Source organism: Ictidomys tridecemlineatus, chromosome 8 (assembly GCF_052094955.1).
Source record: "Ictidomys tridecemlineatus isolate mIctTri1 chromosome 8, mIctTri1.hap1, whole genome shotgun sequence".
NCBI lineage: Eukaryota > Metazoa > Chordata > Mammalia > Rodentia > Sciuridae > Ictidomys > Ictidomys tridecemlineatus.
Genome location: NC_135484.1, coordinates 126,355,414 through 126,367,661, shown reverse-complemented (window position 1 = coordinate 126,367,661; position 12,248 = coordinate 126,355,414). Strand labels below are relative to the sequence as shown.

Here is a 12,248-nt window from a genome sequence, read left to right as displayed (position 1 = left end):
CAGCTAATGAATTTTGTTGTTTTCATTGTATCTTTTAGTTGAGAAACAAAGACATATGTATGTACGTGAAATTATTATTGGTGAATTCAATAAGTCTCTGGGGCCTGAACTGGTATATTGAGGTTTCTCCTGATAGCAGTTATGTGTAGTTCAAAAATATGGTTGTACCCATATATAATCAGTCAATTTCTTATAATTTTTCAAATGCTCATACTTAAACAGGATAATAGTATGTTTATTTTATAATAGAAATTCCCTCATAAGGATAAATTAACTAAAATTTAATATAAAACTTAAATGCTCAAAATTTGAACTCATAAGTTATGTGAGAAAAAGCATATTGAAAATCTATTCAATTTGTTTGTTTGTTTGTTTTGCAGTAGTGGAATTAAACCTAGGGGTCCTCTACCACTGCATTACATCCCAATTCTTTATATTTTTAAATTTTGATACAGGACCTCCATAGGTTACTCTTGTTGACTTCCTGCACTCCTGCTATCTGAGCCTTTCGAGCAGATAGTGTTATAGGCCTGCACCAATACACTGGATTGCAAAAACAAACTTTTAAGCAGTGGAAAATCTTAACTGTCTCAATTTATACTTAAAAAAAACTGATGTTAAAAATATTTTGAACCTTTCACTCAATTCTAAAAGGCTAAGAAATAGTTGATTCAACACAGTCTTCTTACTATGCATGGAGGTAATATAATTATTCAATTAATTATTTGAATTAAATAAGGATTATCTTGATTTTCATAGGGTCAGGTATTTTCCACCTACTTCTTTTGCTATTGCTTGAATATGAGGTACCTCATATCCACTGGCAGTATGTCTAAGTATAAATATTCAGATTCCATTGTCCCATGACACATTTACTGCCCAGAGATAGAAAATAATAAACTTCATGTCAACCATATCCTTACCTGATTTTCATGACACCAATGGTTTGAAAACCATTGTTAGAAGTTTCTAAAACATAGTCACATCCACTTCTACTTGCATCTTTATCAGTACTCCAGGACATATTTATTGTCATACTGATTAAATAAAGGAGGAATTTTAGTTTTAGAAAGGTAATTTTACACTTTGAGAGTAACTGCCTTTAATTTGTACTTATGTAAAACGTAATTTGGTCACCTGGTGTAACATCATTTACATTATTTGCCCCATATGTAACTGCATGCCATCATATGTGAGTGGATTGTCAATATTGAACTATGTTTCATCACTTCATGACTCTCTTTTTGACACTTCCTTGATACAGGGGAAGCAAACTGAAGAGAATGACACTCATTAATGAAAGCCACCCAGAAGAGTTCATCCTACTGTGCTTTGCTGACGGCCCTTGGCTAGAGCTTCCTCTGTTTGTTATTCTTCTCATAACATACCCGATGGCCATGATGGGAAACATAGCCATCATTCTGGTGTCCCAATTAGACCCCTGTCTTCATAGACCCATGCATTTCTTCCTCACCAACCTCTACTTTTTGGACATGTGTTACAACACAAGCATTGTGCCTCAGATGCTGTTTAACCTGGGTAGCTCTAAGAAGACCATCAGCTATGTGGGGTGTGCAGTTCAGTTGTTTCTTTTCAGTACAATGGGAAGCAGAGAATGTCTTCTCCTGGCTCTCATGGCTTTTGTTCGCTATGTGGCCATCTGCAGGCCTCTGCACTACACTCTTATCATGAATCAGTGCATCTGTATCCTGTTACTGTCCATTATGTGGATGAGTGGAATTACTTATAGTGTCTTTGAGGTCACTCTAACATTAAAGTTGCCACTGTGTGGCATCAATAAACTGGATCACTTGTTTTGTGAGATTCCAGTTCTGATAAAGACTGCCTGTGAGGAAAAGGAGGCTAATGAGTTTACACTCTCTCTGGTATGCTCTTTTTTAATAGCTGTTCCTCTGTGCTTAATTCTTGTCTCCTATGTGAATATAGGACATGCCATATTTAAGATTAAATCTTCTGAAGGAAGGAAAAAGGCTTTTGGGACATGCTCCACTCATCTCATTGTAGTTTTCTTATTTTATGGCCCAGGCATTAGCACGTACATTCAGCCCCCACTCTTCCATCTCGAGGGATCAACCCAAGTTCATGGCTCTGTTCTATGGAGTGATGATTCCTACAATCAACCCCTTCATCTACACACTGAGGAATAAGGATGTAAAGGGAGCATTAAACAAACTTATGAGGGGCATTTTCAGATGCTATTGATACTTGGTAGACATCAAATTAAATTATTTAACAATTAGAGTAGGGCCATATGGATCTCTGACACCTACGTCTAATTCTCATAATCCTATCTCATGTTACAGGTTCTTCTTGAAAAGCATGTGATATTTCTTATATTCTTTATAATCTATGGTAAATGGGATGATATTTAGCCAATGTTCACCAACATCACCTCTTTGTTGTGAGATTATGTTAAAATAATTCTACTCTGGTTGCTATGCTCTGAGAAAATTTTGTTAAGTAATTTAAAGACTAACAACATTAGTTATATCATATATTGAATAGTTGTTTCAGTCAGATTTTTCATTGCTGTGACCAATATAATTGACATGTACAATTTAGAGGAAGGAAAGCTTATTTGGTGCTCATAGTTGCAGAGATTTCAATCCATAAACCATCAAAAATAGGCCCATGGTGAAGCAGGGAATCATGGGGGAAGGACATAGTAGAGGGAGACTGCTTCCCTTGTGGCATAAAGGAAACTGAGTGAGAAGAGGGAAAAGGAAGATGAATCCTCTCAGGCATGGCCCCCAATGACATACCTTCTCTAGCCATGCCTCTCTTACCTATTGTTATCACCCAGTCAGTCCATTCAAACTATGATAATTAGGTTACATCTTTTACAATTCAATCATTCTACCTTTCAAAATGCCTGCATTAATACAGGAGCTTAGGGAGACACCTCATATCCAAACTACAACAATAGATTAAGCAAGTAATCATAACAATAGCACAGGAATGCAGTTAATGAGTTCAGTTTAAATTAAAACATTTAGCTGTCAAGATAAATTTTTCAACATTTAGCTACATCAATGGAAGTGACAGGAATGTAGGGGATAGAGGGGACACAAAACAGCTGATTAAATTTTTAACATGTAATGAGAATAAATTGCCTAGGCAATTTTAATCAGGAAAGATTTGCTCTCACAAATCTGGTAACTTCCCTTCAAAATCTCACTGGCACACATGGATCAAAGAATGTTTTAACAAAAACAAAAAGGTACAAAAATCTGTCCTCAAAGGAGAAAGAAAAGGTTCAGGCTGCCTAAATGCAGCTTTCCATAAACTCCAGGATAAAGCAAGCAGCCATTTTATGCTCTAAAGTTTGACAAACTGGGAATGTGCCTTACATTTTTTTTCCCCTGGGTAAAAATTCCTATCTGACTTTATACCCCTGAATCCAATTTCAAATGATTATATTTCCTATAGGACTCTATGTCCCACTGTTTTTCAGACCAAGGAACTGTCAAGCAACTTAATCCTCATGTAGCCTTGACTTTGTTAGGAAAATAAAAAACCATAACCCAGAAACAGAGCCTAAGGCTTCCCAAGGCAATGACACTGTGCCTCAACCTGACTGAATGCATAATAATTCAGGCTGATACAATTCTATTAGGCCAGAAACTTCTGGAGATGAGATTATCCCCTTAGCTACCCCTAGCTCCAATAAACAAGAGTGCTTAGAGTTCGCTGTGCTCAGCCAATGCTGGGCTATAGAAAGAACTACACAATGACTGATATTCTTTTATCTGAGAAAAGCCACACTTTCTGCACAAGGATTTAACTGGAAAAATCAGAAGTTATAATACCAAATTCACAAACAAAACAAAGGGTTTTTAAGCACTTCATTAAAAGCTGCAGTCTTTGATTCTAACTCACAAAATACTTTCTTTCTCAAAAGATACCTTTCCTGAACTTGGTGTGGCTCAATGGTAAATCACATGTTTAGGTTCAGGATTCTGAAACTGACATCCCATTATAGAAGAGACTACAACAGTGTTGTGTGGCTGAGGACTGTTAGAAGCAACCAGTGAGGGTTTCTGTCCATTGGTCTTTCAGTCCTGCTCTCTGAGGAAGCACGCACTCTAGCAGTGTGTGGAGCATGGCGGGTTCTCATTGAATGCTTGTTGAATGTTACAGTCTGCATCTTTCAAATAACAGAACTGTTGACAGCTATTTAATAGTAAAATGTGTCTAAAAACCTGATTTGTAAGAAGACGTAAGAGATTAATGCATCAAAGCAGTCTCTTAATTGCTTAAAATCAGTTATAGTATCTCAAGGAGTCTTTAGTTAAATTTTGTCTGAAGGTTGAGATTTCTAAATTGTCTTTTCCTCACACCAGCCTCTAAGAACAAGAAAAATTAAGATAGCATTAAAATTTCTTATGAAAAAGGTTAGATATTAAACACTGAAGTTTCTGGAGGTAAGACCTAACAGCTTCCAACATCAGTGGAGTAGGGTTGTTTTGAACCCGCAATAAAATTTTGTTGGCTTTTTTTTTTTTTTAATTGCAGTGAAAAAGGATTCTGGGTGGCATTGCGTAAGACAGTTCATGTAGCTAGTACTTATTTAATAGTCATCTATTGGTAATTATGAAGCAGTTTAATATCTGAGTTCAATTTTCTCATTTTCTGACTTATTTTAATATCTTACGATATTTGAAAATTTCCAAAAAGTAAAAAAAATTCAGTATCTTGTGGTCCCACATGCAGTTAAATGTTTGCATTTTCTTTCAGTCCTTTTTTTCAATGTATAAATATGAAAATTACTTCATAGTTGAGATCATACTGCATATATGCTACTGTATCTTGCTTTTTTCATTTTAACATCGTGAGCATTTTTTTCCATGGCATTAAAAATTGTCTGAAAAATGGAAAGCATTTGGGCTGTCAGCATAACTGAAAATGTTTTCTTGGTGTGATACATGTAACTTTGTAACTGGTTTCATTTAGTGTGCTTTACTTCAATAAAAATTCAGTATTACAATTTACAAAAAATAAAAAAATAAAATAAAGAAATAAATAAATAAAAACATTTTATCAGTCTCCTCAAATATGGCCCGGGATTATGTACAGACTGGCTACACTCTGCAGTCTCTGTGAAGCAGTCTGTGCTTTCACAGAATCCTGAATCTCATGATTGATTAACCTCAATTTATGCAGATGCCATTGCTTAATGAATATGTTATATATTATTTATTATTTTATATTTTATATAATATTTTAAAATATTAAATATTTTAATATACAGTTTAATCCATTTTAGTGGGTAAAATAGAGCGATATCTCATTAAAAAAATGAGTCCTCTGAATTAGTGAGAGTAAAAAGAAGTTATATTTTTTGGCAATCTGGCAACATTTCTGTGCATACATTGGAATAGTCAGGAATGCCTTTTGAATAGGAAAGAATTGCTTGCTATCACTGCAGAGTATGCATTACAGCCAATTGTAGGACTTTTTTTTTCTATTTCTATGAAGAAAGTCATTGGTATTTTGATGGGAATTGCAATGAATCTATAGATCATTTTGGGTAGTATAGTCATTTTAACAATATTAATTCTCTAATTTATAAACATGGAACATTTTTTCCTGTTTGTGTTCTTTATAATTTTTACCAATATTTTATAATATTTATTATAGAGATCTGTTGCTTCATAATTAAACTAATTACTAAATATCTTTATTTTTTTTACAGCTATTACAAATTAAATTGCTTTTTTGCAACTTAATTTGTAACTCTGCTTTTGCTATGTGAATGCTGCTTTTTTTTCCTGTATATTGACTTTGTTTCTGCAATTTTACTGAATTTATCAGCTCTAATATCTTTTTGATGATTATATAGCTTTCTATATGTAAAAAAAATCATATCATATGCAAACATGGATAATTTAACTTCTTTCCAATTTGGATACCCTGCATTTATTTTCTTGCATAATTGCTCTTATCAAGACTTCCAATAGTATATTAAATAAGATTGCTAAAAGTGAGTATCCTTATCTCACTTCAGATCTTTGAGGGAATGTTTTTAGCTTTTCCCTATTTGACAGGATATTAGTAGTAGATTTGTTATTTACAACCTTTAATACATTAAGATATGTTACTTCTGTACCTAACTTGTTGAGGATTTTTATGTTAAACCTTATGAATACTTTTCTACATTCATTGAGATGATCATATACTTTTGCTCTTCATTCTGTTGATGTGTAGTATCATTTTTATTGATTTTTATATGTTTAACCATCATTGCAGCCATTTGATCATGGTATATAACCCTTTTGAAGTACTGTTGAATTCAGTTTGCCAGTATTTTGTTGAGAATGTTTTGCATCTATGTTCATCAGGAATTTAAACTTGTAGCATTTTTATTGTTGTATATTTGTCTGATTCTTGTATCAGGATAATGATTACTTCATAAAAGAGTTTTTCAGAGGTCTTTTCATTTCACTTTCTTAGAATAGTTTCAGAAAAATTGAAATTAATTATTCTTTAAAAGTTTTGTAGAATTAGCAGAAGAAACATCATGTCCTGACTTTTTTAGATGGGAAATTACTTCAGTTTCATTATTGCCTGTTTTGATTTCCTTTTTGATTCAATTCTAGTAAGTTGTGTGTGTTTGGGAATTTATCAGTTTATTCTAAGTTTTACAGTTTTTTATTGTTGTTTTTGTTTTTTGTTTGTTTTGGGTAATGCTGAGGATTGAACTTAAAGTTCATTTTAGGCAAGCATTCTATCACTGAGCTGTATCCCCAGCCCTAGGTTTTACAGGTTTTAACATATAACTGTTCATACTGTATCTTATGGTCCTTTGCATTTCTGTGATATAAGTGGTCTATATTTCTCTCTCTGAATTTTTTTTCTCTCTCTTTTTTCTTAGTTAGTCCACTAAATTCATACCAGCTTCATTAATCTTTTTAAAAAGCCAACTCTGCTTCATTGATCTATACTGTTTTTCTTTTTTATTATTATTAGTTGTTCAAAACATTACATAGCTCTTGACATATCATATTTCATACATTTGATTCAAGTGGGTTATGAACTCCCATTTTTACCCTGTATACAGATTGCAGAATCACATCGGTTACACATCCACATTTTTACATACTGCAATACTAGTGTCTGTTGTATTCTGTTGCCTTTCCTATCCTCTACTATCCCCCATCCCCTCCCCTCCCCTCCCATCTTCTCTCTCTACCTCATCTACTGTAATTCATTTCTCTCCCTTGTTTTTTTCCTTTCCCCTCACTTCCTCTTTTATGTAATTTTGTGTAACAATGAAGGTCTCCTTCCATTTCCATGCAATTTCCCTTCTCTCTCCCTTTCCCTCCCACCTCTCCTCCCTGTTTAATGTTTATCTTCTTCTCATGCTCTTCCTCCCTTCTCTGTTGTTATTTGCTCTCCTTATTATGCTCTGATTTTTATTATTCCTTTTTTTTGCAACTATGTATTTGGTTTGTTCTTGCTTTTCTAAGTAGTCCAAATATATCATTAAGTTTATTTGAAATCTTTGTATTTTTCCAGTGTATACATTTATTGCTATGAACTTTACTGTCACTACTGTGCTATAGTGCACAGATTTTGATATATTGTTGTTTTATTTTCATTTTGACTCAAGAAATTTTATTTCTTTTTACTTTCTTCAATGTCCCATTGGTCATTTAGGAGCATATTATTCAAATTCCACATATTTGCTTATTTTCTGTTATTCTTATTTTTTATTTATTTTGTATTTCAACATGGTCTGAGAAGATATACTATTTCAACTCTTTTAAATTAATTAAGACTTGATATGTTGACTAATATATGATTTATCCTGGAGAATATGACACGTGCTGATGAGAAATATGTTTTCTGATAATGTTGGATGAAATGTTCTAAATGTCTGTTAGATCCATTTGCTCTGTAGTATGATTGAACATAGATGTTTCTTTGTTGACTATCTGTCTGGATTGTCTCTTCACTGAGTAAAGTGAATGTTGAAGTCTCCAACTATTATTATATTGAAGTCTCTCTCTCCTTTCAGATCTAATAATATTTGCTTTATATATTTGGGTGGTTCCATGTTGGGTGCATATGTATTTTCAATTATTGTATCTTCTTGATCAATTAATCCTTTTATCAATATCTGTCTGTTCCCTTTTTTACTTTTTTATTTAAAGTCTGGTCTATCTTATGTGAGTATAGATATTTCTGCTCATTTTATTTATTTCTATTTGTATGGTATATGTTTTTCAAGCCTTTCACTTATAGTGTACCTGTTTTTACCAATGAAGTGAATTTCTTATAGGCAACATGTAGAGACTGATTTTAGAATATCCTAGAAACACACCAGTTTCAAACATCATGGGATTTCATGATGTCAGCCAGGACAGTCCTGGACTTATGGGATTCCTCTGTTGCAGTGGCTATAGTGACTTTGTGCATAGATACGATTTCAGAATATCTGTTGGAAATTTATGGAGAAATACAGTTTAAAGACATTCCCAAAGTCAGTCTGTGAAAACTCAAATAAGTACCTACTTTTTCAAAGCATAGGCATCAACATATAACCACAGGATCATGAACAAGCAGGACAATAAGACATCTCCAAAAACACAAAATAATGTGCCACAAATTGACCCTAAAATGATGGAGATATATAAGATGCATAACAAAGAATTAAAATATTTGTTTTAAGAAAGCTAAGTGAAATTTGAGAAAATAAAGAGAAAGAATTTAAAGAAAAAAAATAAGTAACTAGACCAAAACTGTAATATAAAGGATATAATAATTAAAGTCAAACAAGTATGCTGGAAGTGAAAAATACAATAAAGAAAATGGAGAATGTAATAGAAATAATCAACACAAGAAATAGTCAAACAGAACAAATCTGTGAATTCAAAGTCAAGTTAATAGAAAACATGGAGACATATTTAGGTCAAAATGGATTCTACTGACATGTATAACTAAAAAGAACTAATAAAAAAGAAAATATGTAGACATAGGAGAAAAAAGAAATAGGATAAAATGGAAATAAAAGGCTTATAATATTGATAGGACAAAAACTGAAAAGCAAATTTTGGATGAGCATGGGCTAAAGAAGAAGACCAAAATACGTGAATGAAAATGTTACTTACAGAAACAATAACACAAAACTATCAAACCTGAAGAGAGAGAGATTAATATCCAGGTAGAGGAATATCAATGATTATCAATCATATTCAATACAAATAAGATATCCCCAAGTAATATTATACTAATCTGCCAAAAATAAAAAACAAAGATCCAGAAAACAAGAGATAAGAAGGGTATTTGTTAGGTCAGTGGTGGCAACTCAGAACAAAGCAGCCTGCTCAGGAAAGGAACATCAATCAGGTGCCAGCTGAAATGCCTGTCAATCAGTGAGATCTCCTGACTAATGCCTGTCAACCAGCAGGACTCCCTAGCCAATCCTGGAGTTCAGCCCAATCCCCTGACCAACTCCAAGGGAACAAGGGAACCTAGAAACACATTTTACTGTCTCAAGTCCTTCACTACCTGCTGTAAGCCCCACAAAAGTCTAGTCCAGTCAAGGTTCCACAGGGTTTCTCCTCAGACCCTTCTCCTTTCCACTCTGTTGGTCTGATCGAGTTCCGCAAGGGAGTGATATATCAATAAAGCCTGGTTCAGCGGCCCTTTTAAATCTGCTTCGTTTGGTTGCTGCCCACCTTGTCTGATCTGACATCTTGGTGATGAAACCTGGAAAAGATCCTTGGGCTTCTCCAGCAGGGAATTGAAACCCATCCCTTCCCCCTTAAAACAAACTGGGAAATTTCTAAGCAGCTCTTTCCCTCTCCCTTCACCTGGCCAACAGGTGTGGGGTAAGTTCTCATTTCCCCTGACCTTCCAAACCTTTTCTGTCTGTCCATGGGGTCCTATACATAAGTCATGCACATACCATTGGCCCCACCCATTCTGTTCAGGGCTCAGGGAACTGTGGAGAGGACCCAGTCCACCTGAAAGCCCCAGCCAAACAGGTTGGCCAACCGTTGGCCCGCGGAAGCTGCAGGGGCACCTCAACCTCTGCCCTGGCCCTTATCTGTTCCGTAGGTGAGTGCAGACAGAATTTGGGATGCCTTCTTCTGCTCCCACTCACCCTTGAGGGTGTTGGAAGGTCATGAGAAACATGGAGTCCTCTTCTTAGACCCCAAAGTCTTTTGGGTGTCTATATTCAAATTCTGCCAAGTTAGGGCTCATTCAAGAACCACCTGGTCTTTTACTGCACTGAGACAATGGGTCACAATTGCCCCCAGAAGGAACTTTTGATTTTAAGCCCTCACTGAATTGGACAATTTCTGTCACCAGACAGAGAAATGGGAAACAATGTTCAGGTTTTTTGAGATTCGCTCCTGTCCTGCCCTCTGCTCTCTGCTCCTGACCTTCTCTCTGTGACCTTCCCTCTGCTCTTGCATCTGCTCTCCCTTCCAGGGGTACCACGCCCCCTCCCCCTCCCTGCGACCACCACTGCAGCCGCTCCCTTTGCCCTCCCTGCTGCCACAGCTGCAGCCACTACCTGTGGCCCTGTCTGCTTACTTCCAATCTGCCTGGCCACCAGACTCGCACGCCCTTCCTCCCTCCCTCGATGGCTCCTCACACACACCTCCCTTTGCCACTTGGTTTGGAGTGGCAGGAAGAATGGGCCCCACCTGGCTTCAGTGGGTGGGATCTCCAGATCCCTCCGAGCTTCCTCCCCCACTCTGCTCACCTCTTCTATGATAAGCCCCTTCCCCTCCCTTCACTTGCACCTCTCTTCTCCTGTCACTTCCACACCCAGTCCCCCAGGCCCTCCCACCAGCTAACTCAAAGCTCCTTTGTCTTCTCAAGGAAATGGCTGCTGCTAAAGGGAACATTTGAATACACATCCCATTCTTCAAGATCTTTCCCAGAATTCAGATGAAAATCCAGCCTTATTTCTCAACCACCTTATAGAGGCCCTAACCAAATACACTAGGCTGGATCTTGAGTCTCCCACCTGGGCTACAGTGTTAACAACCCATTTCATTACTCAACTGGCTCATGATATTAGAAAAAGCTCAAATGACCTGAGGAGGACCCTCAGATTCCTATCTGAGATCTGGTGGAAATGGCCTTTAAAGCAGGCTCCATGGCAGAAAAAGGTAACACTCCAAACCCAGGCCTTGCCAGAAGCCCTGAGACCTAAGTCTCCAGCAAGAGATTCACAGGGAACCAACATTTCTCTCCACCAGGAGCTTGCCTCAAATGTGGATGTGAAGGTCACTGGGCTTGCCAATGCCCAAACCCAAGGCCTCCTTCCAAGCCATGCCCCACCTGTAAGCAGACAGGACATTGGAAGAGTGATTGTCCCATGGCTGGCCCTTCCTTGGTGCCTCTATGAAGGGGTATGACCAGTCATGCGGTCCCTTCTCTTGAACTATTGGGGTTCTCAGAAGACTGAAGAAGCCCAGACTCAAGGACCTCCATCACCTTCACGGAGCCCAGGGTAACACTCCAGGCAGCAGGTAAGTCCATAACCTTACTTGTGGACACAGGGGCTGCCTATTCTGTCTTGCCTGCCCACTCTAGGCCTCTCTTTCATTCCCAGGTCTCAGTTATGGGGATTGATGACAAACCTTCCTCCCCAAACTGAACTGCTAAGCTGGACTGTGCCCTGGAAGGACACCCATTCACTCACTCTTTTCTGGTCATTCCATCTTGTCTGGTTCCTCTCCTAGGCAGAGATGTTCTCCAATTACTAGGAGCCACACTCCAACTATACCCCAAGAATACTACCACCCATCTCCTTCTTCCTCTAATCCTTATCCTCTGTAATAACATGACTGTACCTACTGTGCCATTGCCCCCTGATCTAGGTGATCCCCAGGTCTGGGACATCTCCACGCCGGTCATAGCCTCCTACCACAAGCCAGTTCAAACCCAGCTGAAAGCCCAAACTAAATTTCCTTTGAGTCCCCAAGACTCCCCCTGTAACACTCCCATATTGCCGGTGTGCAAACCCTCAGAAGCCTATCGCTTAGTCCAGGACCTCCGCCTAATCAATGAGGTCGTTATTCTCATATGCCTTGTGGTTCCCAACCCTTACACTCTTTTTTCTCATATCCTCTCTTTGACCACTCACCTTACTCTCCTGGATCTTAAAGATGCCTTCTTTACAGTGCCCCTCCATCATGACTCTTATTACCTCTTTGCCTTCACATGGGAAGACCTTACCTCCTTTAGGTCTCAACAGCTGA

General features: G+C 37.2%; 1 pseudogene; it reads left to right on the top strand.

Moving 5' to 3' along the window:
* Window positions 1-1,283: 1,283 nt before the first annotated feature.
* LOC101959031 (olfactory receptor 2B11-like) lies at window positions 1,284-2,223 on the top strand (annotated as a pseudogene).
* The last annotated feature ends 10,025 nt before the right edge of the window (window positions 2,224-12,248 follow it).